The following is a 24,684-nucleotide window of genomic DNA, read 5'->3' as shown; positions in this document are numbered from 1 at the left end:
TGATGTATCCTGAGCCTGAAATACTCTATTAATCCTAATTCAAGTTCTTACTCAAGAGTCTCCTTCTCTAGGAAGGCTTCTCTGGCTTTGTTACCTACAATTGTACCCTTCTTTCTATCCCCACCACACACTCCCAGCACTCATTATCTCCATTCCTTGATTTATTATTATTTTTGCCACTAATTATAATTTTTCATATCTTACTCATTTATCTTCTACCACCAGAGTGTAAGCTCCTTAAAGGCAGGGATTTTTTCTGTTTAGTGTTTGTCACATGTGTATACCTGGTTCTTAGACTAGTGGCTGGCACATAGTAGGTCTAATATATATCTGTTCTGTGAATAAGGACTATAGAAGCACTAAAATGGTAATACAAATTGTCCTGAAATCTATGTGTCATCTTGAATTTTCTGTCACTTAAAGTAAAAATATAACCATTATCACATAGGAGATTCTGAAATTATTTAACACTAAAATGTTATAATAAAAGGTTTAGACATTAAAGTTCTAGGATAGGAATTACAAACTTAAATGTTTACATAAACCAGGCAACTGGAGACTCTGGGTAACTGGAGAGAGCGTGTCTAAATAAAATGAAGCTGCAGCTATTTATTGCCATCAGTTACTTCTAATGGGAGCTTACTGCCCAGAGTGGCCAGACTGGTTCATTTTCATCAAGGGAAGTGGAAGTATAGACTTTTACTTGAAATCTGATTCTTGAAAGTTAGTAACTATTTCAGTTATGAGATATGCCCAGTGGCTTGCACAATGCCACACAGTGCAGCACAATGCCCCTCCCAGCTAGTGCTGCCATTCCATAATCCATAATGTCTCCTGCCTTGGTGGAGTGAATTGGATGACATAAAAATTATAGAAGCAGGTTCACGGCCTTTACCATTCTCCACTGAAATCTAGAGCAAAACCAATCCTAAATAATCATTTCATGCTTCCTGTCTCCTCTGTCCCGTTGTAACACTGCTTTGGTCTTCTAAGAATATGGGCATTTTCCAAGTAGAAAACACCTACCACACCATCCACATGATGGGAAAAATAGGAAAATTAAAAGAGAGAAATTCTTACCATCTTCCCCCTATCCATGGCTATGTCCTACAGATATGGATAAGTTCTTTTCTAGTCCTATCATGGCATTTTTGTCATTGACCTGTTTTGAAGAATTATCTCTTGAGTTAAAATTGAGGAAAGAGGGTACTTAATTGAATTTTTAACAAATTCTATTTAACAATTTTATAGCTTTACAATACTCTATTCATAACAATTTCTTATGTAAACTGTATAGCTCTGCACAAAAATTAATTATTAAAATTGGTGCCATTGATTGTCTTAACTTAAATGATAGATTTATAAATATAAGCACTCAGTTAAAAATAGAATTAGGAAATGATATTTTATATCAAAAACCTAAGTTTTAGTCCCCTAAAATTTGTATATGAAATCATAGCTAGCCTACTAATTTTATTATAAAGATAATTTACATTTTCAACAATTTTGGGTTGTCATTTTGATATCTATTTTCTTAGGTCCAAAATAACGTTTTATTATATGAATAAAACAATTGGCAAGGTCATAGCCTGTTGTATACTAGGTAGTTCTCTAAAGAAGTATTTTATTACACCAATCATGAATCATTTGAAATATCACAAGTAAAGCAAGAGAAGTTCTACAGTGTGACATATTGCCATTGGGCTAATGTAGCCCTGAAGACTTCTTTTATCAGCCTTGTCATGGAATTCTTAGTGTGTGGTTGGAGTAATGGTTTAGATCCTTTATAAATAAATGATGTTGCTTTACTTGTGTCTTTAGACACACATATCAAGGCCCACAGAGAATGTTTTTCCAAAGCAATCTCTTTCGGTTTTATTGAATCACACAGAGGATGTAGTTACTGGCTCATTGACAGTCATCTCACAATGAGGTGCTGCTTTAGTGAATTCACTACCACCCACGTCGATCCTATGGAGTGCTCACGAATGAACAGCCTATAGTCCAAAACTGCTTCCAGAGGTGTTTTATTTGGCTTGTGTAGTATTTTTATTTCTCATGTTTTTAATCAAATTAGTTGCCAATATTGAAAAAGTGGGATGTTTCACATAAGATTCTGTGTTTTCCACTTCTTTAGACAAAGCAAAAGCTCTTGCAATGAGTCTGCATTTCCTTAGGGTAAAAATCATCAGGAGTTGGCCGGGAGCGGTGGCTCAAGCCTGTAATCCCAGCACTTTGGGAGGCCAAGACAGGAGGATCACGAGGTCAGGAGATCGAGACCATCCTGGCTAACACGGTGAAAACCCCGTCTCTACTAAAAAATACAAAAAATTAGCCGGGCGAGGTGGCGGGCACCTGTAGTCCCAGCTACTCGGAAGGCTGAGGCAGGAGAATGGCTAAACCCGGGAGGCGGAGCTTGCAGTGAGCTGAGATCCGGCCACTGCACCCCAGCCTGGGCGACAGAGCAAGACTCTGTCTCAAAAAAAAAAAAAAAAAAAAAAAAAAATCATCAGGAGTTAACAGGTGAGTCGCTCCCTGTGTAGTGACTCTGTGCTCTGTAGTTCGTTTCAGTTTCTACTCTTCCTATGGCCTACATTCTCCCTGCATACTTTTACATTCCCTGCTTGGCCTTGGAAAGGCCCCAGTGTGTGTTGTTCCCCTCTATGTGTCCATGTGTTCTCATCATACAATCTTGGGAAGTATTGAGGATCCCGAAAATGTTGTGTTTCTGTAGGTTAAATCTATTGACAATTTACCATATTATAAATTAAAAACTTAGAAATTTTTCATTACACCCATTACCTATTCACATAGACAACATATTTGTATAAAAATTAGCTATATAACCAAAAAATGATGAGTAGAGTGGCATTATATTATTTTGCAAAAATCTCTTTAATGTCTGGCTTAAGAAGAGACATGATATCTGCTTCTTCATACAATCTGTTTTGATAGATTGTTTCTACTGAAGAACATGCAGAAAACCTGGCCTCACATAGATATGTACTTAACTGAATTTTTAACTGGAGAAAGAAATAGCATTTCAGTACACTTTCCAGATAATTTTAAATGTTCTTCTTTGATGCTCCATGGTATTTTTTTAAAGATCAATTACCATACAAAATCTGAAATCATATCAAAAACTTTTCACACTCTACTACATTAAAATCTATTGATATATCTTGCATTTTGAACAAATATTTTGCCCATGCATGATTTCGTAACATCTTGTATCGACTATTTGGAAAATATTGTTTCACTAAGCTTTACAGATCTTCCAAAAATTGACGCTTTATTGTGAACAAAATTTAATATAACATATTAAATAACATATGTTAATATATTTACTGATCTCATTAGAAAAGTCTGACTGATATGTTATCCAACATTCTAGTTTTTATTCCCAAGCTTACATTTTACCATTGGCATTAACCAAATACTGCCAGCCGTTTTCCTTAAAATAAAGGACTCATTTTGTTCATTTGTGAAAAATGTTTGCAAAATACCCAAGTGTAAATAACGACAGTTTATCTCTCAGTCTTTCTTTCAAGTAAAAATGGTGTTCTATGAAAAAAGAAGCTAGTTCAGCTCACAATTCAAACGATTGCACAAGTGTTGGGCAATTATATTATACTTGGGCAAGCATTGTACTTCCATATGCTACAGATTTGCGTTACATTTACTTCCCATTTGTCATTCAAAGATTTAGTAAAGTTAATACATTTTGCTGTCTCATTATAAACATTTTTAAGCAAAATTAGTTTTTACACGTGTATAAAAGTGCAGAATACTGTGCAGCACTGTTGGATGCCACTGTCTTTATTCTTACTAAGGTGCCACAATTGCTTCATTCTCAATGCAAAATCAATACAGTAAAAAGGGAAAATAACATCTTAATGTTCTTATGAAAGCTGTTTGACTTTGTGGATTTACTGAAAATGTTGGAGATCCCAGGGGTCAGCTGACTATGCTTTGGGAACAACTAGCTTAGATTACTGGTTCTCATTCCCACAGAACCAGAAACTAGACTTCAAGTAGTGACTCAAGTTAACTGACTCCAGAGTAACTGACTCCAGAGTAATTGACAATCAAATCATAATGTTATGAGCTAGAAATGCAATTAATTAATTTCTAATGGAAGAGATTCTTTTTGAATTATCAGTTTGTTCAAGTATTATATTTAGAGCACCTTTTCTGTTACCTGTAAAAATATATTTTTCATCATAATGTATCTCAATGATTTTGGAGTAAGAGCAAAAGTTTCATAAATAATCTCAATTTTATCTCTTTAACTATGGTAAAGCTTGATAACCTTTTCTACCCAAAATAAAGTATACCTCTCCTGGGACATATTTGTGTCTGCTAAAATCAGTGCTGGATAAGCAGAGCTTCTTTGGTTCTGGAGCTTCCCTTTTCTGACCATGACTGGCAATCTTGACAGTCTTCCACAAGGCATAGCCAAATGATTGCTGCTGCTAATTAAACGATAACCACACTCCAGTTATGCTTCTATGAGACTAAACCTAGATCTTCGGGATTTGATTTTTAAGTGTTATTAGACTCTTCAGTTAAAAATACAGTTTTATTGTTGATTCCCATGAACAGTCAATCATATATGTTATGTGTAGATTTGATCAGATTAATACTTAAAGAATAATGTATTTTTTCTTTTTTAGTTCTTTTAGAGCAATTTCACTGTTACCCTTGTGTATCATCTCAATCATCCCATTAGATATGTCACTTTTCTTAGAGTTTTTCTATTACAATTATCAGAACTGTGCCAGGCTATTTTTTGTGGAAGCTGTCTGCAAAGTCTCTTTCTTTTATGTAGCATTTTTCTTTTGAATAAACTGAAAATTATCACTCCAATCAAATGAAGCCATCACTATTCTCTTTCAATTTAAAGCTCACCTACTCAGTCTGTCTACTATTTTCATTTGGAAATTAGAAATTCTGACTCATTTTTTCATGGAAATGTGAAAAGGGGGAAAAAAGCATATACTAAACGGATATTTAAATAAGAAAAATAACTTTAAAATTCAACACTCATCTGAGGATTTTATGGACACCATGCAAAAAGAAGTTGAACAAGCATATTATGTCTTAAAACTAATGGCAGCAACAAGATGTCATATATAAATAGAAAAGAATTAAGAAAATTGTGCAAATGACAAGCAATTCTGTGAATAGAGGGATGTGGTAAAATGCTGTGGAAAATACGATCTAAGATATTAGACATAGAAATGCCAGGCATCCTTCATCATTGGATCAACCAGTTTTAGAACTGAAGTATCCATATGTTCACTAGGCAATTAGAGAAAGGATATCAATAAATTAGAACCAGGACTTTCAGAGAAAGACAGAAAGAAAGAGAGAGGAAGAGAAAGAGAGAAAGACAGCGCTATGAGGAATAAGTAAGTGGTGAAAAACAAGTTTTCTACAGATTCAGATTTTTAAAAAGACATAACAAACAGCAACAGACAAGATGTAACTGAAGTCATCCATCAAATGAGTCCTTACCTGCTATCAAAGAGGAAAAATAGTACCTTGTAATAAAATCCACCTTAAAATTTATAAACTACTTTACTTATGTATTTTTGTTTTAGTCTCATAAGAAATCTAGTAGGTAAACATTCTAATGTTGTGTGTGAGGAAAAATGCTAACTGGCTAGATGATTGTCCCAAGGTCTGCCAGGAATTTCAAGTGTAAAGCTCAAGCCCAAGATTTCTACGTATTATTCCATCAGCTTTTCACACTCAATGCTACTTGCTAAGGTAAGTATTGAAAATACTCTTTCTAACCAAACTCAGCCATCTATTTCCTTTCCTTCTGCTTCTGGGAACCACATGTCTGAGAAACTAACATTACCATGGTGACTGACCGCAAGACAAGCTTGATTTCTAACCTTAGCTGGGCCTTCAGTGCAGCTTAACAGTAATTCTAATCATCACTTGTTGGCTCTGTATCTCATTCCTTAGCACATAAACTATAATAGTTACCACTTTCCTTTCCTTTCTGTCCCTGTCCTACTTTGAGCAAATTAACTCACCTTTGGCTCAACAGGGACTATGGATGCCATTTGATATAAAATTTTCCTCCACTAAAAACTTAGTTGTCTTCCCCTTATCCTTACGTCTTATCTTGTGCCTACCTCAGATGGAGAAATGCTGCTTTCTTTCCATCTATGCCTCCTCTCTCTGTCTATGCCTCTGATCTTCAGTTTCCAAACATATTCCTGTAACTAACTCCCTTTATATAATTTGCTTTCTTACAATTCTGTTTCATTTTCCTCCACTTTGCATCCACCTCAGCAGCTGTCTCATTTTCTCTTCTTCCTTTTACCATCATTCTCACTGAAATTTAAATGGCACTCCCTGGCCCAGTTTCCTCAACAATGGGCTACATATGGCCCAGAACATTAGACTTAGTAGAGAAGTTTACCAAAAGTTTCTTAAATAAATAAATGAATTAGTGAACATCTTCCTCCAGACTCCATCTATGATTTCTGAGCACACACTCCTGACTTTGAAAGATACGATTAGAAAACTACTTTGCAGTCCAAAAGGAGTTCTTGCATGAAAGAAGCATCATTTACTGCTTTACTACTTGGTTTTTCAAACCATCCATATTCCTCATGTTTTCCTTCCTTCTAATCTTTCTGCCACACCACTACCTTGCACACCTTGAATAGAGACTTCCATTCTTTACTCATCATACCATACGCTATTGTTGCATTATGTATTGCTGCATAACAACCCATCCCAAAGTTTGGTGGTTCAGCTGGGCCATTCTTACTTAGGCTCCCTTACATGGTGATTTGAGCTGAAGACATCTTCCGGCTTCTACAGTCACATATCTGGCCAGGTTGACTAGAATAGCTGGGGTCTGGCTGGGCCTTTCTCTGTTTACACAGCCTCACTAGGCAGCTACCTTGAGCTTCCTCATAAAATGGCATCTCAGGAGGTTGGATTCCTACTTTACAACTACTTTCTCGTGGTATGGGAGCATTTCAAAGGACTTAAGCAGGACTGCAAGGCTTCTTCTGACCTAGCCTTGTAGGTTATATAGCATCACTTTTGCCATATATTGGTTGCAAGGTCAGTCCTAATTCAAAGGGAGAAAACTACATAAGAATACTGGGAGGCATAGTTCATTGGGAAACTATGGTGTATGCAAAACTATCTTTTGATACTAGCTGTTACATATATTTGTTTATGTATATATCTGCTAAACTTCACTATCAAAGAACAGAAATTATGTCTTTGTGTGTCTACTGAATAGTAAACGTTTGTTGATGAAGTCAATATAAGTCAATCAGAAACAAAAATTACAAATGAATCAATTTCCATGAAACTATTTTTAAAGATTCAGGCCATTTCAATTAAAGACAGAAATTAGGATCTATATAAAGCAACAATGTTAAATGAACCTATAAAATAAATGATGCAGATTGAGTACAGTTTGACAAAAATTTACTGATACCAACCATGTATCTAGCATTGTTCTTGCCACTGGACCTCAAGTTGCCTTAAAAATAAATTAAGGCTGGATGTAGTGGTTCACGTTTGTAATCCTAGCACTTTGTGATGCCAAGGTGGAAGGATCACTCAAGCCCAGCAGTTCAAGGCCACCCTGGGCAACACAGTGAGATCATGTTTCAACAAAAAAATTAAAAATCAGCTGGACGTGGTGGCACACACTGATGTCTCAGCTACTTGGCAGGCTGAGGTGGGAAGACTGCCTGAGCCCAGGAGGTCAAAACTGGAGTAAGCCATGATCGTGCCACTATTCTCCAGCCTGGGCAACAAAATGAGATCCTGTCTCAAAAATAAATAAATAAATAGAAATAAAATACAAATTATTCTTTCTTTGTGTATATGTCTTTTGATGGATCAATACAATGATATTTATAATTGAAACACATCCAAAACATTAATTTAACTGTGAAAATTTATTGCCAAGATTATAGTAGACTCCAAAAGCAAAACCACAGAGAACTAAAGAGAGAGAGAGGGCAGGAGGGAGAGGCGGAAAACTAATTATTCCTTCAGAAAAGAGACTTGATACAGGTATGAAATAATTATTCAACAGAGATGCTTAAAGAAACTTCATAAAATCTGACAAATTTTTTAATCCATTTATTTAAAAATTACAGGTTTTAAGACAACTAAAAGGACAATATAATATTAAGCAATAAGGATAATCTGAAGAGCCTGATAAATTGAGTAGTGAACTATTAAATACCAATAAGGTTTTAAATTTCTATGAATATGCCATCTGCATATTTCCAATATATATAATATGTATAAATTTAAACTATACTATGTTTTATAAATGTGATACTTACATGAAATGATATCCTCAGAAAGGATTTCCATTTGCTTTGAAATATTATTTCAAAGCTGAAAAGCCTGAGTAATGTTATATAAGAAACACCAGATGGTAACCATATCATGCTATAATGAAATTTGCAAATGAAAACTGTAGAGGGAAAAGAATATTCCCAATGGTTGATATGCTGAAATAATTGTTTTGCTAAAGAGGCAAAAATTAAATCCAATTCGTATATTAAAACTAGAATGAACCATAAAAATGTTTCACAAAATAATCATCATCTACATTTATCCTAAAACGTTAAGTATTTAAAATGCCATTTACCAGAAGTCTTAAAATTATTCTAAAATTGAAATGTCACTTCCAGAAAAAATAAAATGTCAAAAACTGTTTTCTTCTCTTATCCCCATTCCTCACAAAAAAATGAAATGTTTAGAGCTACATTTGCCAATTTTTCATCACCAAAGTATTTCCACATTGCATTTACTCCCTTTTTAATTTTTTCTCAGTCTCTTTCATTTCCAAATCATCTACCTAGTTACTCTAGCCTCCCAAATCTCCAGCTCTTTCCTACCACAAGTGTAAAAACTGCAATAGGTTAATTGATTTTCCCTTAGCCAAATCAAATGCTTTTTGCATTAAACATCAAAATAATTGAACAGAGAGAACTCAGGTATCTATTTTACTCAACCTAATTTCAATGAGTTATAACCTGGTACCTTTGACAACTTGTCACATAGTACAAGCTTAAAAAATAATAATTAAAATTATGGATATAAAATTAAGAATTGAAATTTTTATTTTCAAAAATCACATGATTCTTTTACATAAAATTTCATTCAGGCATCTTAAATAAATGTCAGTGTTATCACCAGACGTACATATGACAATTTGTTAACACTGATTTCAATAAATATTTCCTGATGATGATTGGCATATTTTGTCCATATGTATGTTTAGTCTGTTAGTTACTTTTCTCTTTTTTTTATCAGCCATACACTATTTACTATATTTACGATGGTTAATACTGAGTGTCAACTTGACTGGATTGAAGGATGCAAAGTATTGATCCTGGGTGTGTCTGTGAGGGTGTTGCCAAAGGAGATTAATATTTGGTTCAGTGGGCTGGGAAAGACAGACCCATCCTTAACCTGGATGGGCACAATCTAATCAGCTGCCAGTGCAACCAGAATAAAAAGCAGGCAGAAGAACATGGAGAGATCAGACTGGCTTAGCCTCCAAGCCTACATCTTTCTCCCATGCTGGATGCTTCCTTCCCTCAAACATCGGACTCCTTCTTCGGACTGGCTTCCTTGCTCCCCAGCTTGTGGACAGCCTATTGTGAGACCTTGTGATTGTGATCGTGTAAGTTAACATTCCTTAATAAATTCCCCTTTTTATGCATCTATCCTATCAGTTCTGTCCCTCTAGACAACCCTGACTATTCCTCACAGTACTCTTAATAATTTTCTGTGGAAACTACAATAAATGCATATACCAAAATTATGTATGTACCTATGTCCCTTTATCATGTCATTTACAGCAAATAGAATTTGCTGGAAATACTATGTTTTTTAGTAGAGCAGCATGTAGCCTGATAATAAATTTAACATCTTTAATAAATACTCATTAACTGGATAGTGGATATATAAATTCATTAATATTATGGCATTCATTTTACTTTAAACAAAAATCACTTACAAATTAGTGGAGCCTCATTGGTGATAAGTTAAACTCTGCCAAATTCACAGCATCTCAATTCTAGTACTCTGAGCATCCTCATGTTTGATTAGAAGGGAGTCTAATATTTTCCAGTAATCTTCACATTCTGAGGGGGATAGAGTGTTGGAAGTTGATCTATGTCCTACACTGCAGTTCATTTCCTCTGGACAGCTGGCCTGTGGTGCTATTCTCTTCTGACCAATGAAGAGGCTCTTTCCTCTGCTCACTACCAGCTCTATTATAGAAGTTTCCCAAAACAGGGCTTCATGACTCTTAATAATACAGTTCTTTCCTTTAACAAGGATCACAGATTTAAGGCATTTGCCAGACAAACCCTGTAAATATATTTAGGGTGGCCAGTCTTCATAAAAAACAAAAGAAGAAGGAGAGGAGAGGAGAGGAGGGGAAGGGAGGGGAAGGGCAGGGAGGGGAGGGGAGGGCAGAGGAGGGAAAGGAAGGGGAGAGGAGGGGAGGGGAGAGCAGAGGAGGGGAAGGGAGGGGAGAGGAGAGGAGGGGAGGGCAGAGGAGGGGAAAGGAGAGGAGAGGAGAGGAGGGGAGGGCAGAGGAGGGGAAGGGAGAGGAGAGGAGAGGACAGGAGGGGAGGGGAGAGGAGAGGAGGGGAGGGGAAGAGGAAAAGGAAAAGGAAAGGGGAAGGAGAGGAAAGAAGGGAAAGGAAGGAAAGAAGAAGGGAGGGGAGGGAGGGAGGGGAAGGGGAGGGGAGAATTAAGACTTTGACCTGTGATATCTACCCTGCACTTAGCGACCTGCCTTACAGCTCGGTGTTATGTTACACTTTCCTATCTTCTCTCTTAGCCCTGCAATATTCCTCTAGCAGTCCAACTGGAGGTACCTAGCAGAGCGCCAACCAGTAAAGTGAAAATATAACATGCAGAATCATCAATGCCACTCAAATATCTCTTTTTGTAAGTTGCAATATTCGACACCAGGATCATCAGCCAACCATCTAAAACTTTAAAGCCTAAGTTCAACCATAAAAAATGAAAAACATTTTGGTCTTAGCCCCTTGTGGTTCTTAAGAATCGCTTTCATTTTCATATGCAGCATTTCACTGCACATATAAACTACTTAGTAAACATTGGCTCTTTTCCAGCTGGTTATATAATTTTCTTTCTCTTCCTATTAGAAATCTTTTGACAGTCACAAGCATTACACAGTCTTACCCTGTAATTTAGTTAAATGAATTCAAAGCTCAATCCTGCCCTCAAGGCTAGGGAAATGAAATAAAACTCATAAAAATGACGGTTAAGCATGTTAATGAGGAAACGTGGCACCACTAAGGAACTATTCAGAAATCTAAGATTGAGAGTGATAACAATGTAAGACAGCAACTTAGACAGAGAATGTAGGTAATAGGTTCATTGTGAAGGAAGGTGACTTATTTCAGGGTGTTCAGAGTTTCTCGTTAAAACAAATATTCCTAATCTCCTTCAGTAGTTCCCAGTGAAAAGATGAAAATCACAATGATGAAAGTATCACTGATTATTCTGTGTTTGTAAAACCTAAAATTATATATTCAATGAAAGAAGTTTCAGCTGGAGCAGCTATAAATATAGCATTTATATAATCATAAAATGAAGTTGATCAGAAATAAAAATTACTTAAGAATTACATGAGATAACCATTTTTCATATAATTATATTAACATGAATACTACTAAATAACTTCTGTTATTGATACCTACAGCATTGACAGTTTGTACTTAGACTTAATCAATATAGGAAATGACAATGTGTTCGAATGAATAAATAGCCATCATTAAATATGTAAAAGTTGTTATGGGAACACAAAGACATGACTAATTGAGCTAGCATTTATTTAGCACCTATTGCTAAGGGTTTGGTGCTTTACCTAATTGGTCATATTTAATTTTTACAACATTTTAATACTTTTGGTTCTTATAAATAAAAATTCATTTTATGGGTTAAAAAATAGGCAAGGGTCTTGGAGTTAAGTGACTTCCCGAGGCCATGCATCTTATACATGGTAAAATCTGTCCAATCCTAGACCTACACTCTTCCTTTTCCATATTCTGCCTCATAATCCTGACTGTAATGAAAAGAATTTCTTCTCACAATAGTTCTCGTGTTCAGATAGCCTGGCCACCTGCCAAAGTTCCCTTGGTTTTAATACTCACCTGGCATAGTGATTATCATTCTAACGTAACTTTTCCCATTGACTGTAGTCTTTTCCTAAATTCTCTTCCCCTTTGTGCCCCCTTCTTCTTGATCTACTAGATTTGTACAACCTATGAATTTGTAGAGCGGTACTCACACACACAATTACATACCTTCAATAAATGATCTGAACATCAGAAGATAGACTTCTGAAGACTGTCATAAAAGCCATATAAAAATATTATTCTCTGTAGATGAATCAGATTAGTTTGTTCAGAGATCCTTTATCAGCAAAAATAAATGTCTCATTATTAATTTGATATATCACATAAAAATTTTTATAGTTATCACTAATCATAATTGCACTCCCAGTTGCCCAACCACCTTTGAATTTTGTTACACTGTCTAGTATTCTTTGTGTATTAGTGAAAACCATAATCACTCCATACATACAAGATTCTTGTCTAGCTATTTTCACTAAATTGATAGTATAAGTTAAGGTTATCTTGACATTTTTTAAGCCAGAGCACTTTCTAAAATTATAAAGCTATCCTTTGCTGGCATTAACATCTCCAGCTTTAGATCCTTCGCTTTCCTTCTGCTTTAAGTTGTCATATGATGACTTTACTATTTCTTGAATTATTCAGGTCTATAACTATGTCTTCCTTATAACAATCCTGGCCGGGCGCGGTGGCTCAAGCCTGTAATCCCAGCACTTTGGGAGGCCGAGACGGGCGGATCACGAGGTCAGGAGATCGAGACCATCCTGGCTAACAGTGAAACCCCGTCTCTACTAAAAAATACAAAAAAAAAAAAAAAAAAAAAAAAAAAAAATCCTGCATCCACATAAAAGCTACATTTTCAATACAAGATAAAAAGTCTTTCCCCAAAAGTGCAAAGTTTATAAATTTTATCTTCTTTTTTCCCAAGTGGTCTTTATGCTGAATTTATTTTTCTTGAAGTGGTGAGGAACCTTAGCTTCAGACCTTAATCTATGGTACATATCAAGCAATTTAACTTTTTCATATAATGTCAGGACTTTTCTGTTTCTTGGGAGCACTGCCAGCATCACTAGTTGCATTTTGTATGAGTCCCATGGTGTTATTCAAGGTTTATGGTATCACACTAACATGATGAAAAATGTGTGAGAACCTCCAGAGATCACTTTTTATTGCAATACACAATTTACTGGAGAGACAAACTGCTCAGGAGGAGATGACTAGCATCACAAAGCATTTCAAGTACATATTCCTTGCAACACTTGAACTCACTGCAATAGCAACAGGAGGCGGCTACAAAATTATTATCGTAGTACAGAATGTAGTATAGTTAATTGTATACAGTTATGATTTAATTCTGTATCTTTCCATGTATAGTCTGCATATGTTTTAATACATTTTAACTTTTTATAATAAATGTGTGTATATATTATGATAGTAAATGATAAAATAGTATATATGTATGTATTTATGCATTCAGGACATGCCTAATTTTTTATTACTTTTTTTGATAGTTCTAGGTAGTTTATGTCCCAGTGTTGTCAAATTGTCACACATCTCCAAAAAGATTTCCAATATATTTTCTGAAAAAAATCCACGTATCAATGAACTCACAGAGTTTAAACCAGTATTATTCAGAGATCGACTATAATCCTCTCACTATGATTATAGATTTGTTTATTTCACCTTGTAACTATATCAGATTTTTATTTTTATTTTGTCATGTTTTAGGTACATACAAGTTTAGGATTGCTGTATCTTGTTGAAAAGTTGTTCCTTTTGTAATTGTATTTTTCTTTATCTTAAATAATGCTTACTGTCCTAATGTCTATTTCTTCTTATATTTACCAATTTTATTCAGTTTATTGTTTACCTGGCATGTATGTTTTATTCCTTTACTTAAAAACATTATCTGCTTTTATATATTAAGCATGTCTTTTGCAAGTAGCAGAAAGCTTGTTATTCCTTTACTTTAAAACTTTATCTGCTCTTATATACTAAGCATGTCTTTTGCAAGTAGCAGAAAGCTTTATCTGCTCATATGTATTAAGGATGTCTTTTGCAAGTAGCAAAAAGCTTTTTTTTTTTTTTTACTTCAATTAAATCTAAAAATAATTCTATATTAATTGATAAAACATTTTACATTAATTCTAGTCACTAATACATTTGGACACATTGCTAACAATTTTACTTACTGCCTTCTATTCATCAACCTTTTTCTTTGCTTACTTGTATTGTTTTAGTTTTTTTACCTTCTCTTATACTGGCTATTGAATTGCTGTGTTCTCCCCTTTCCCCGTTAGCTTTTGTGAAAGTTACTATTTTTCTAACAAATGATATTCAGTTTTTAGTATGCATGCTTAACAAAGTCTAGAACAAATTACTATATATTTTCTCAGCTAACATAATAAAAGATTTTAGATATAATTATTTAACTCAAATGACTGCATTCTTATCTTTGTCATGTATTTTAATTGTCTTGTTATTAAAAACTCAAGTATCATTAGAACTAGTGTTAGTTTTTATAAATAATTATTATTTTAAATTATCAGAATGTTAACCAATTCCTTTCTTGTTACTTTTTGTGAGGTTCAGTTTTCTTTCTTTCTTTCTTTCTTTTTTAAATGGAGTCTCACTCTGTTGCCCAGGCTGGAGTACAGTGGTGAGATCTCAGCTCACTGCAACCTCTGCCTCTCAGGTTCAAGTGATTTTCCTGGCTCAGCCTCCTGAGTAGATGGGATTACAGGCACCCACCACCATGTCCAGCTATTTTTTGAATTTTTAGTAGAGACAGGGTTTCACCAGGTTGGCCAGGCTGGTCTCGAACTCTTGACCTCAAGTGATTTACCCACCTCCACCTCCCAAAGTTCTGGGATTACAGGAGTGAGCCACAGTGCCTGGCCGTTGCGATCATCTTCTTATTCATGAAAGAAGTATTTATTTAGTAGATAAAAAACTATTTCACCATCAATCTTAAATTTTTGTTTAGCCAGTAAGGAACTATAATTTTGTAGCTATATTCTCTCCACTTCTTCAAGATATTATTTTACTATTATCTTATTTCTATTATTTAAAATTTGCTTTTAACCTAATGACTCTTACTTTGGAGGTGGGATTCATCTCGTAAGGATTTTAAGACTTTTCTGTTTTCTTTCAAGTTTTAGTGTGGCGATTATCTTCTCTTAAACTTCCTAATTCTATCCCTTTTCTTAAAAATTTTAATTGACAAATATTTCATATATTTGTTGTGTACAACATGTTTTAAAATATGTACACATTGTGGAATGCCTACTCTAGCTAATTAACATACACCTTACCTCACATACTTACCATTTTTTGTGATGAGAACACTTAAAATCTACTCTTTTAGCATTTTCAAGGATACAATACATTGTTATTAACTATAGTCATCGCATGGTACAATAGATGTCTTGAATTTATTCCACCTAACTACAGTTTTGTATCCTTTGAACAAACCTCCCCAACTTCACCCTCATCTCCAGTTCCTGGTAACCACCATTCTACTCTTTACTTCTGTGAGTTCAATTTTTTTAGATTTTACATATAAGTGAGATCATGCAATATTTGTTTTTCTGTACCTGACTTATTTCACCAAACATAATGTCATATGGTCACAAATAACAAGATTTCTTTCTTTATTTGTGGCTGAATCATATTCCATTGTATATACATACTATATTTTATTTATCCATTTATCTGTTGCTGAACACTGAAGTTGATTTCATATCTTGGCTACTGTGACTAGTGCTAGAATAAACGTGGGAGTGCAGATGTCTCTTTTATATGCTGATTTCATTTCCTTACAATATATACTAGATAATGTGGTGGTTCTATTTTTAATTTTTTAAAGAACCTCCATACTATTTTCTATAATGGCTGTACTAATTTACATTCCTACCAACAACGTGCAAGGGTTCTCTTTTCTCCACATCCTCGCCAGCATTTATCTTTTATTTTCACAGAAGCCATTCAAGCAGGAGTGAGGTGGCATCCCAATGTGATTTTAATTAGCATTTCTCTGATGATCAGTAATGTTGAGCACTTTTTTCATATACTTGTTTAGCCATCTGCGTGTCTTCTTTTGAGAAATGTATATTCAAGTTCGTTCCTCATTTTTGAATCAGGTTATCTTGCTGTTGAGTTGTTTGATAACCTTATGTATTTTGGATATTAACACCTTATCCAATGTATGGTTTCCAAATATTTTCTACCATTCCGTAAGTTGTTTCTTCACTTCATTGACTGTTTCTTTGGCTGTGAAGAAGCTTCCTAAATTTGATGTAATTCAATTTGTCTATTTTTGCTATTCTTCACTGTGCTTTGGGGGTCATATCCAAAAAAATCATTGCTCAGACCAGTGTCATGGAGCTTTTTTTGTAGTAATTTTCTAGTTTCAGATCCTATGTTTAAGTCCTTCATTCATTTCCCCTTGATTATTAACTATAATGTAATGATGTGAGATGGGGTCTAATTTTTTTCTTTTGTATGTGATATCCAGTTGTCTCAGCACAATTTGTTGAAGAGATTTACCTTTCCTCCACTGAGTTTTCCTGGCACCTTTGTTAAATATCTATCTCCTTAAAAAATAATTTGCATCTAATTTACTCCTTGTGATCATTCTACATAATTTCATAAGATAATAGTTTTCAGTTCTCTAATTATCTCTTCTGCTATTTCCAATATCCACTTTAACTCATTCATTAAAGTTTTTTGTTTGTTTGTTTGTTTTTTGAGATGGAGTCTCACTCTGTCACCCAGGCTGGAGTGCACTGACATGGTCTTGGCTCACTGCAACCTCCGCCTCCCGAGTTCAAGCAATTCTCCCGCCTCAGTCTCCCAAGTAGCTGGGGCTACAGGCACGTGCCACCACACCTGGCTAATTTTTGTACTTTTAGTAGAGACAGGGTTTCCACTATGTTGTCCAGGCTAGTCTTGAACTCCTGACCTCACGATCCACCCGCCTCAGCCCCCCAACGTGCTGGGATTATAGGCGTGAGCCACCACAGCTGGCCATCCATTGAAGTTTTTATTTCAATGCTTCTGTACTCTATTTTTAAAAGTTTTAATTTGGTCTTTTGCTCATAGTCTTTCTTTTCCTACTGTATTATTTCCTTATGGGTTATATTCTTCTCATCTATTTAATCATATTAAACAGACATACCTCACAGAACATTTTTCTGTTAGTATGCATCATGATTTTTATTTTCAAACTTCATAGAATATACCTGTCTCAGTGGTCAATGCAATATGTTTTGGCTGCTGTCTACATGGGATTTTTTTGTTTTTTGTTTTCAGTACTGACAGGGTCTCACTATGTTGCCCAGACTGCTCTTGCCTCCTGGCCTCAAGTGACCCTCCTGCCACAGCCTCTGAAAGCACTTAAATTACAGACATGAGCCACCATGCCTAGCTTATATAGAAAAATTTTATATTTGTGTTTTTAAACCTCAATACAATTCTTTTTTCACAAAGTCACATTTGGAGAAAAGTCTCAAGCTATAGTAACTGGTAAAATGTTAAAAGTTAGCATCAACTGTTTTGAAAAATCTTGCTGAGCATCCCACAAAGAGAACGTGTGTCTTGGATGTTGCTGGTACTAGAAGACAGAAGACATATTTACCAACATAAACAATGGCCATGTAAGCAGAGCTCTAACTTGTAAGAATCATTATCCTGAAGCATGAACCCTGTCATCTTTCTTGAAGATTTTTCAAAGCTTCCTCGTTTAGAACCTGGACCAAATGGTGAACTGAACCTGATATACTGCCTGAAATTACTCCTTTATCATTCACTTTGTGTGCACCATCGACTTTTGCCATTGGTTGCAGTAATCACTTCAATGCCCTTTCCCAATTCCCTTCTCTATGCTCTTCAAGCTTCAGGTTTTAACTCTTCTTGTTGAGTAACAATAGCTAATTACAGGAAAATGTCGTGGTTTTTATTGGAAACTGTTTGCATTTTTCTGACATATTTAATTCTGTTTTTGTTGCATCATAATGCAAACACAGTGTTTACAGTACAGCATGCAAACCATCCATTTACTGTATATAGGACAGTATTAAAGATGACATTGTTTTGTAATTAAGAAGCAATGTTCTAAGCATTTTACATGCTAACATACCTAGTAGTTTTTCTTAATTCGTATGTATAAGTTTTACAGTATCTTAGCTACATTTTAGGAAATTGGGTGTTTGGGAATAACATGCAATACATTATACATTATTATTTTTTCCATTTTAAATAATAGGAAAATCAGTTTCTAGTTTTCTTTCTATCTTTTTGGCAGAATACCTGGTTTTCAGTATTTTCAGACTATTCTGTTAGGTAAGGGATAACTATGGTTTTAGTTTTTAAAATCTTCTCTTTCAGTTTATCTATTATCTCAAGCTCTTAAGAGAATTACCCTCCTTAAAATGTCTGCAGGCTACATTCAAGTTAAGTTATATCATTGTATGGTCGTGTGTGTGTGTGTGTGTGTGTGTGTGTGTGTGTGACAGAGGGAGGCAGGAGAGAGACAGACAGATATTCTGCAAGGGATTGTTCCTCCTAATAAGAATTCTACATGACTTTATTTCCAGAAATGTCTTTCTTGAGAGGTTCACTGTTTGTTTCTTACTGCTTTGGGCCCCAGGGATGTCACCAAGCTTGGATCAGTTTTATGTTAAAGTTTCAGTTTAGAGATTTATTTGCAACTTGTGTATTGTAAATTCAGATATAATCCCTTGCTCATTGCTAGCTTGGAGTTTGTATTTCTTACAGAAGACATTTTTTTCTCATCTAAGGTATCAGAAGAAATAAGGTTGATGCTCTACATGGTGGTGGATGGAAGTTTTCACAGTTCTCTTCTCCAAAGAGAGCTGAGCCAGCTTCTTAGGGTACATATATTAAGTGTCCTAATTCTAAGTGTCTCTCATGATGGGCTGAGGCCTTTTTATCTGCTTTTTTGTGAATGTTAAACTCCCAAGCCCCTTAACACAAATGGCCTTTTTCTCGATTCTGTAAAGGTACAGGGATGCCCCAGTATCACCTTCTTAAGTCTACCACATTGGCTTTCAACTCCCAATTCTTGTCTAATGCCAAGGAGCTACATTTCTTCCCTAATAAATCATGTACACGTAAAGTATTTTTGTATTTCTAAATCTTTGCAATGGGAAGCATGTTCACATTCATTTGTTTCACCTTAGTCTATTCCTAGAATTGAATACTGTGTGAAGAAATTAAAACTCCTTATCTCAAATGGCTCAGTTTTTCGAATTTTTTGCACCTTATCCTTTTGAATGGATTAAAGCTGCTTTTCTCTTTCTCTCTTCCCTTTCCATGTGGTTACTGCAATAATAGGTGCTCAACCCTCTTTCAGGGGAGCATAGAACCAAGAATTTAACAGAATACATATAAGAACTGTGGTAGTTTGTATTATTGTTCACAAATATGAATATTTCCTTGCCCCATGATAAGGAAAGGTGTCCTCCTCTGCCTCTGTGAAGTTGAGTTTCACCATACAATATCCTAGTCAATGGACTAGCAGGTGTAATTCATTGCATAGTTGGATTGGCATCTCTTTTTCCTGACTTTGGCCACAAGAGAAAGACACGTCCCAGACAGAGTAACTAGGATAGCAAAATAGAAGAATCATATACAACATCTACAAGAAAACTAGATGGCAAGGTTTCACCAGCATCTAACAACTATAAAATCACGATAGCATGACATCAGCAATGTTGTGGTGGGATGAAGGGCAGAGTATAGACATAAAGAGAAAGCAGACGGACAGTAAAAATGTTTAACGAACCTGTAATAGAAGAATACTCAAGAAGCAGTACATCCTCACTGGAATGGCAACCAAAGCTAGGAGGAGGTTTTGGAAGATCCCACACAAGAGTGAAAGAAAGAAAGGAAGGAAGGAAGAAACCCACAAAGAACACTCGCTCTGCCAAAAACAAACAAACAAATCTTGGTGCTATCTGATGGTGCCGGAACAGTCTGGGCTAAAGGAACTCTTGAAAATAGCAAACAAATACTTTTCAAAAACAAAGCCCTGAGGAAGAAATTCCTGGAAGCAGAATTCAAATTACAGAGACAAAGGAAAGAAGAGTTAGATAAAATTGGAGAAGGGAAGCAGAAAGGGGAGCATTTTTTAATCACTTGGAGAAAATGACAGAAGGGGAAGTTCTAGTGCATGGGGGCTAAAAACGGTTTGCTGGTAACCCCACTCTTCTAAAAGAACATAAAGATGCATCTCACTTTTTAAAATATGTAAAAAAAAAAAAAAAAAAAAAAAAAAAAAAAAAAGAGTACATAATCAGATTCCACTTGAAATGATTATTTTTTTTAAAAAGATAAAGTTTTCCAGACATGGTTGAGCATAAGGTGCCATTGTGGGAGTTGACATCCCCCACAACAAGCACAGAAAGGTTCAGTGCAAGGATCCCAAGAGCCAGGACATCCACCTAAGGCTGTTGGTTCAGCTTCACAGGTTCTGCACAACTCCACCTTCAACCAGGTTGTGCTGCAGAGGTCGTTTATGATTCATACCAACTGGCCACCCTTGTCCCTTTCCCAGATGATCCAAAAGATAAAGCTTCCTCACCAGGAAAACAAACCGAATGTGGTTGTGGGAACCATAACAGATGATGTGCACATTCAAGGAGGTGCCCAAACTGAGGGTGAATACATTGCTGCATGTCAGCATCCAGGCCACAACCACATCCTCAAGGCCACAGACAAGATCTTCACCTTGGAACAGCTGGCCCTAGACTCCCCGACTGGCCGTGGCACCATCTTATTCTCTGATCCTTGCAAGGGCCTAGAGGTATGAAGATATTTCTGCAAGATCCCAGCAGCCCTACACCACCACAGCAAACCTTTTGTCTGCTCCAAGGGCCAGAAAACTAACCTGGGTTCTAACAGCTTATTTAAAAGATTTTTGGATGCTGAAAAAGAGTGAGCGAGAGAGAGGGAAAGAGAGAGAGAGATAAGGAAGAGAATAACCTCTCTATACTAAAAGAATTTCCAAAGCACATGCCCACAAAACGAGACAGAAAAAACAACCTAATAGTTCAAAATAAGCTGAAAACAATTTTTAAATGTTATGAGCTATAAAGAACAACAAAAATCAGAATTATAAAAACAGAAATGCAGTAATTATAGAAAAGGAAGATTTGAAAACAGGAGTGACAGAATTAGAATAATGAGAAAAAAAGCTTATTTTATAAATGGAATTAAAAGAAACATAAGAGTGAATAAACACAATAGACAATGATTTAGGAAAATTAAGCAACTGAAAACAGGAAATGTTTTTAAAAAGAAATGAAGAAGGAAGGAAAGGTTTGAGAAAGGGACAGATATAGAAGGTAAGCAAAGACGATAAAAAATTCATATCAATGACAGAAGAGGACAGATATCTATTCTTTCAGCAAATTTTTACCTACATAATATGGTGTTATTACCTATAGGCATTATGTTGTATAGCATCTCTCTAGAACATATTCATCTCGCATAACTGAAACTTCATGCCGACCTCTTAAGGGAAATAAAAGCGATTTTATTTAATTTTATTTAATTTTATTTTATTTTATTTTGTTGTTGAGACGGAGTCTCGCTCTGTCGCCCAGGCTGGAGTGCAGTGGCCGGATCTCAGCTCACTGCAAGCTCCGCCTCCCGAGTTTACGCCATTCTCCTGCCTCAGCCTCCGGCGTAGCTGGGACTACAGGCGCCGCCACCTCGCCCGGCTAGTTTGTTTGTTTGTTTGTTTGTTTGTTTGTTTGTTTGTTTTTTTTTGTATTTTTAGTAGAGACGGGGTTTCACCGTGTTAGCCAGGATGGTCTCGATCTTCTGACCTCATGATCCGCCCGTCTCGGCCTCCCAAAGTGCTGGGATTACAGGCTTGAGCCACCGCGCCCGGCCTAAAGCGATTTTAAAATTGGCTAACAAAACAAAATCCAAGACTCCGCTGACATTCCAGACTACTAAACCTTCCCAGACATTCTCAGCTCATTCACACCTTCATGCTTAGGTTCACGCCCTTTCCAATTCCTTTGTCTCTGAAATTTCTATTGACTTCTCAAGTGTTAGCATTAATATTACTTCTTCCATGAAGTCCTCTGTGATTGCTTTAGTCAGAAATTAGTCTCTAAGCAACTTTGTGCTTTTATAAGTTAATTAAATCTGACATATTAGAGGCAGTTGTTTACATGGTTCCTTCCTCACTAAAATATGAACGCCTAAAGAACAGGAACAGTGGGTAGTATGTTGGAGCAGCTCAATTATTGAACAAATGAACCAGAGACCAAAGGACACACCATTCATTTAATTATATCACTATAGAAATTCAATCTGATTCTCTATAATTACATTTGTAATTGTAACTGATTATTTCTTTTTTAAATTTAGATTCTCTTACATAATTTTAGATTGCCTCTAGGCATTCAATTAAAATTCTACCTCCCTACATAGTTATTGCTTTTAGATTGTTAAATATTTCTATGCAGGTCTGCCCACTTTGGAATCTTTCCTCTCATGGTTGTGAAAGTTTCTGAATTAATGAATACATCTTTATGGCATCGTTTTTCAAGTATGCTAGCAGGCTTAAATCATTCACTCTTTCGTGTTTCTCTTGCTTACCAATTCGCAATTCCCATTCTTTTTCGCTCTTTTAGGTTTTTATTCGTCAGCAGTTTCCAGTATTGTGTGCTTATTTTTCCATGATTTTTTAATACTAGAACATTTGATGCAGCATATGAAAGGATTATTTAAAACTCAAAAGTCAGCAATAATTACAATACAATTACTTCTGCAACTAACCATGTCTCCCTGTGTCTAAAACAGTATCTTACTGCTATTTTCATTATTCACTTGACTGCCCTGGAATACAGTGTTAACAGAACTATTGACTGTCTATTTTATATGTATAACCATGTCTCCAACTATTTATAAAAGCGTTTTACTTTCATTGCATTACTCACTTGCCATTCGTCAACCCAATGTTGCTTTTTCAATAGAACTCTTTACTAACTTTTACGTATGCATGAGTGAAGTTTCCTGAAAGTGCCAGTAAGCATTCAGTCTTTCTCTGGTATCAGCTATGCCTTTTACCCATTATACCTAGCAAGAGTATCTTGAAATTCAGTGCTTTAAATAACCTACTCAACCCAAAAGTCTACTTAACATAAATATAAAGATATGTTCATTAAGTGTGGAAAAAAATAAATTTACGAACTGATCAGAATATCAGAGTCAGTTTAACTCAAGATGTTCCAATATTTTCCATGTTCGTTTTTATTTTTCTAGGCCAGTATTTATGTTCAGATGATCTCTTGTATACCACTCAATCTGATATAAAATTTCATTTATCCAATAACCATGGATTTTATGAAAGAAACATCCATTTTCAAAAACTGGGAAGGGTCAGAAATTTTACTCGATTTGCAATCTAACAATTTAGCTTGCCACAGTGTCATGGATCCAGAGAGAAGGCAATAGATTCCTGCATCAAGGAAAAGGACTTTATTACTCACAGCATAGCAGGCAGCATGAACATCAGCATCCTTACCCAAGTTCCCAAAAGGTAATATGAAAGGCTAGACGACACCAGCACATAGTGGGTTGCATCACGGGAAAGAAGCCAAGGGCCCTAGCACCTTGTGAATGACTGACAAACACTGTAGCAATCAGCATACAAAACAATAGCCTACCCTCAAGGAACAACCAGTCATGCAGAAGCTATGCTGTAGTTACCTCAACGAACTTTGGTGTCTATGTGACCAGCTGCAAGGATGGTTTGGTATTAGGAGATGGATAAGTCTTGAGATCTGCGGTACTCAGCAAAATCACTTAGAAATGATCAGGGCCCATGGTGGACTGCCTCACCCAACACCACAAATCTTATATTTCTGTCATATAAAGAGTTATATAATGTTAGACTTGTATCCTAATTCTAACAACGATGACTTCATATTAAAAAATGTTGCAACAAAGCAGAACTTTTTAAAGCACATCAAAACTTAACCACATTCACAACCATCACGCTCTTCCCTTTATTCATGCTCGTGCATCAGCCTTCAGCTGTCTTTTATATAAATCTCATTGCTTTCACACAACAATGATGAAATGTCATTGAAATCACAGAGGGACTTTGTCTGGATGTCCATTATAGCCACAGACATCTGCTACCGCCCACTTCTCCATTTCTTCCTCTTTGAATTATTTTATGTATCTCCACACATTCAAATATTTCTTCAAAATTTAACTTTAACTTACTATATTTTCTTTCCAGTGAGTACCTTACTTATATTCCCCAATAATTAAGTCATGAGTTTCATTTGGAAAGTTTAAATCATAAGTTTTCAGATAAATCTATCAGATAAATTTATCTTTCAGATAAATCTATAAATCAATCTAGTTATAAAATGTACAATTTATATTAAATAGTTTTGAATCAGAAAAATACATTTCATTCATTGAATATTTTCAAATG

The sequence above is a fragment of the Rhinopithecus roxellana genome, chromosome 9 (assembly GCF_007565055.1).
Source record: "Rhinopithecus roxellana isolate Shanxi Qingling chromosome 9, ASM756505v1, whole genome shotgun sequence".
NCBI lineage: Eukaryota > Metazoa > Chordata > Mammalia > Primates > Cercopithecidae > Rhinopithecus > Rhinopithecus roxellana.
Note: the sequence above shows the minus strand (reverse complement) of the source record.